The sequence below is a fragment of the Lontra canadensis genome, unplaced genomic scaffold (assembly GCF_010015895.1).
Source record: "Lontra canadensis isolate GAN:19392208 unplaced genomic scaffold, GSC_riverotter_1.0 scaffold88, whole genome shotgun sequence".
NCBI classification, from domain to species: domain Eukaryota; kingdom Metazoa; phylum Chordata; class Mammalia; order Carnivora; family Mustelidae; genus Lontra; species Lontra canadensis.
In genome coordinates, this window is record NW_022631082.1 from 1,205,042 (window position 1) to 1,209,667 (window position 4,626).

Here is a 4,626-nt window from a genome sequence, read left to right on the forward strand (position 1 = left end):
TTTAAAACATACAATTCAGGGCGCCTGGGGGACTCAGTGGGTTAAGCCTCTGCCTTTGGCTCAGGACATGATCTCAGGGTCCTGGGATCGAGACCCGCATCGGGCTCTCTGCTCAGCAGGGAGCCTGCTTCCCCCTCTCTCTCTGCCTGCCTCTCTGCCTACTTGTGATCTCTCTGTCAAATAAATAAAATCTTTAAAAAAAATTAAAACATACAATTTGGCAACTTGGGTATATTACATTATTCATTTTCTCAAACTGTGATAAACATATACCATAATGTTTACCATTATAATCACTTTTTTAAAGATTTTATTTATTTATTTGAGAGAGAAAGTGAGAGAGAGCATGAGAGGGGAGAAGGTCAGAGGGAGAAACAGACTCCCGGCAGAGCTGGAAGCCGGATGTGGGACTCCATCCTGGGACTCTGGGATCATGACCTGAGCCGAAGGCAGTGGCTTAACCAACTGAGCCACTCAGGTGTACCATTATAATCATTTTTAAGTGTACAACTCAGGGGGCATTAAGCGCACTAACATTGTTGCAAACATCCTCACCATCATCCTCAACACAACTCTGTCTGCATTAAACACTGACTAACCATTCTCCTCTCCCCAGGCCCCTGGTCACCTCTTTTCCACTTTCTGTCTCTACAGAGTCCCCTTTTCTAGGTCCCTCAAGAAAGTGGAATCAAACAATACTTGTCCTCTTACGACTGGTGATTTAAGCTCCTGTTTGCAGGGTTCATCCAGGTGGTATGAATCAGAACTTCCTTCCTTTAGCGGCTGAATTATATTGCAGTATGTGGATGGACTACGTTTTGTTCATCTGTTTCTCTGTTGATGGACATTCGCATTGTCCCCCCCCCCTTTCGGCTGCTGTGGGTAATGCTGTTATAGACATTGTGCAAATATCCGTCCAAGTCCCTGCTTTCAACCTATCCGGGTCGATACCTAGGAGGGGAATTGCAGGGTCACATGGTAATTTTCCTTTTGGAGGACCCACCAAACTTCTCCACAGGGGCTGCACCTTCTTACGATCCCACGGACAATGTATAACTGGTCCAATGTCTTCGCTTCCCTGTGGGCACTTTTTGTCCTCTCTGCGGACCCGTAGGCCTTCCTGTTCCCATGTTAAAGATTCGGACAACTGATGCTCAGAGAGGTGAACACAGGCGGGGAGATTGGGAAAAAGCTGATTTTGAACCCACTTGGGTCACACTCCACCCACGCCCGCCCTGCACTCATGGAAACAGTTTGCTGTGGTTTGATGAGATGCTAAAAACGGTTCCCCCTGCCTCTTTGGCCCCAGACACCGCCCCCTACCCTGACCCAAAGAAGGGTTCCTCACAGTTTGGGGCGAAGGCATGAAGAGATGGATCTTTAACAGTGGGTCTCAAAGGGCTGATTCTGCCCCCTAGGGGACACTTGGCAATGATTAGAGACTTTTTTTTTTTTTTTTTAGATTTTATTCATCTATCAAAGAGAGAGAGAGCACAGCCAGGGGGAGCAGCAGAGGAAGAGGGAGACATTGTTGGGACCAGGAGGGGGGTGGGGGGCTGCTGGCATCCAGTAGGTAGGGGGCCAGATATAATGCTCAACACCCCGCAGGCCCCAGGATGCCCCCCACAGCCAGAATGCAGGACCTAGATGGCAATCACGCAAAGGATAGCAGCCCTGGACTAAGAAGAGGGCAGGACTTGGCTGAGGGCGAGAGGATGTGGGACCAGTACTCCTGGGTTTGAATCCTGGCCCTGCCACCCATGTTTGTATGTCCTCAGCCAAGTCACTGCCCCTCTCTGGGCCTCAAGTTTCCCTCTCCGAAATGGGATAAAGGGACATTTCATTTCTCTTTGCCTCAGGAGCAGAACCCTGTGCTGGGGCTGTGGGTGTCCCAAGTGCACACAGGAGGAATGCCACAAACACTTGTCTGGTCTGCTCTGGCCTCCCTGGGCCCCAGCTAAAACTGGGACCTAGAGCTGGGCTGCAGGGAGGAAACCGAGCAGCAGGGAAGCTGGGAGCCGCTCCTGGGCCCAGTTCCCAGGACTCACAGCTGCATCCTCCTGGGGGGGGCCCCAGCTGGCCCAGCCACCTCACCCGCTGGCGGCCAGGAGGCTCCTGCGTGTTCTGCCGGCTCATTCCCACGGAAATCGAGGCTGGATCTGCGCGTCCCCCGGTGGGGTGTCCAGGGTCTGTCCACCCAGCGACCGCCTCAAACCTCACCTGAGGATTTACCTCTGCTCAGGGAGATTTATCTTCAACCTGGCGTCAGCTCAGCCCATCGAGGGCTGCAGGACTCTGCATTTTTTAAGGGGCTCTCAGGTGATTCTAATATAAAGGGTTCCTAGGGGCTGTGCTTTAAGAAACGTGCTTCCGCCCCAGTTTCTAACACGCAGGTGGGTAAAGTGAGTCCTCGAGGGAGGAAGGGGCTTGCCGGGGCGAGTTGGTCTGTTTTCCTTTCGGGCTCTCGGTCTTTCTCCCTGCCCCCTCCCCACCGGGTCTCTCTCTGTTTTTGACTCTGGATCTCCTTCCTCCCCTTTCTCTGGCAAACCATCCCCCTCGCCCGCCCCTCAACACCGCATCCGGCCGGTTTCACGATTCCGGAGGAATCCCCCGGAGCCGTTTGGCCCCGCCCCAGACACCGCCCCCTTCCTGATAACTTGTTTTCATTGGGCTCTTCGTACACCGCCCGCACTGCCATTGGCTGATTCCACACCCTCGGCCCGCCCCTCCGTCGCGGGCCTTCCGCGAGGGCGGGGGCGGGGCCGCCGTGGTGGGCGGGGCTATCGGAGGGCGTGACCGAGCTTCCCCGCCCTCCCCGTCCAGTCCCTTCTCAGTCCTCCCGCGCGAGTCCCGCGGCAGCCCCAACGGCCCCTCAGAGGCGGCTTTACGGAGCCCCAACGGTCGGACCGACGGACAGGCCCCGGAGAGCAGGTGAGGGAGCGATGCCGGGGCGCCTCGCCATCTCGGCGCACCTCGGGGCCACCTGGACGCCCTGTCTCTCTCGCCCCCATGCCCTTGCACTCCCTGCCTACCCCCTGCCTATCGGTATCCCTGCCTGAGTTTCCCTCTGTTTCTCCCTTTCGCTCTGGGTCCCCGTCACTCTCCTGCTGTATGGGTTAGGGGAAGACAGATTGGGTCTGAACTGCCCTCCCAAGCGTGGGGCTGTGCTCTGGGACCAGTGTCCCCGCACCCCCACGGGGACTCTGATGGACTCTGCCCCTTTCGCTGTGCAGGGTGCCAGGTGCTAGGGCCGGATTCCCAGATTCCAAAGTCGGGAGGGCATTTCAGGTAGTGGGCAGCCTGGCCAAAGGTGTGGTGATGGGAAAGTGTGGCTTCTGGCTAGTCCAGGCAGCCGGAAGAGCCATGGCCAGGCCCACCCAGACTGGCCACCTGGGAGCTTCCCAGTGGCCTGAAGCCTTGGCCTCAGTTTTGTCAGCTGTGAACTGGGACTGTAGCTGCCGAGGTAATTGGCAGGTGGCCTGACCCAGATCTTCGAGCATCACCGCCTCCTCTATCCTGGGGGCCTCTCCTGGAGGAGGGACAGCCCCAGCTGTAAACGGGCCTCCAAGATTGCTTCCGGAGCATGTCCGAGGCCAGCTGGCGGAGCTGGATGCCCTGGGGAAGCCCACAGAGAAGGCGGGCAGTTTAGCCTAGTGGTTGTGGAGGTCAGACCCCGGAGTCAGACCGGTAGGCTCCTGTTCTGCCACTCACCATGCTACCCAGCATAAGCGATTGGATTCTCTGAGCCTCAGCTTCCTGTCTGCAGAATGGGAAGGGACCAAGATCCCTGGGGAAGAGGGCTGCTTCCAGGCTCAATGCAGGAATGTGGGCCTTGCATGTGTCCTTCTGGTCCTCCCTCTCTCCCCTTCACTAACTCTGCTCCAGCCAGACCAACCTCCACGTTCCTCCAAACTCCAGACACGGTCCTGCCCCGGGGCCTCTGCATGGGCTGTACCTTCAGCTGCCCTGCCAGGCCCATGGGCACCGACTTTAAAACATAACAAGTTGCCTAGATGGGCTGGGCCGAGAGACTGCCAGGCGAGGGCTGGGCGGCCCTGGGACGCGGTACCTATGGAAACCAGAACAAAGAGTTGTCGCCCCAGCCACACAAACACCTGGGCTGTGCTTCTCCCACTTGGCAGGCCTGGTGGCCTGGGATGCTGGTAGTAGGTGAGTGCCCAGACCACTGGGGGGCTGCTAGTGGGGGGCTTGAACCCTCTCTGATGAGGGTGGGAGGTCCCTAACTGAATAGATGCGCCAGACAGGTGCAGATTGGGAGCCCTGTGGTGTCCCCTCCTGCTGCATGGCCTTGGGCAGCTCAGATGCTCTCTGAACCTGTTTCCTCATCTCAGGCCTGGGTAGGACAGGGGCCTTTTGGTTGCTTGGTGATCTGATATGGTGGGTTTAAGAGGCTTCAGTGTCCCAGTCTGTCCAATGGGGCCAGGAGACAGTGCCTGAGGACAAAGCTCCAGCTGTCGTGGCCGAAATGTCCCCGCCCAGAGTCAGATGCCGAATAATGGCTGAGGCTCATCCAGGTACAGCCCCAGGTGTTAGAGACGTAGGGGAGGGGGATCCACAATCCCAGGTGTTAGAGACGTAGGGGAGGGGTCCACATTCCCAGGTGTT

The 4,626-nt window shown here is 57.0% G+C and overlaps 1 protein-coding gene across 2 annotated transcripts in view; it reads left to right on the forward strand.

The window, feature by feature from the left end:
- The first annotated feature begins 2,779 nt into the window (after positions 1-2,779).
- TNFAIP8L1 (TNF alpha induced protein 8 like 1) overlaps positions 2,780-4,626 on the forward strand; it is a 13,597-nt gene continuing 11,750 nt past the window's right edge. For both annotated transcript variants that reach the window (XM_032883655.1, XM_032883657.1), the window contains exon 1: positions 2,780-2,931. The gene's annotated coding sequence lies outside the window, so the exon portion shown is untranslated. The remainder of the gene's footprint in view (positions 2,932-4,626) is intronic.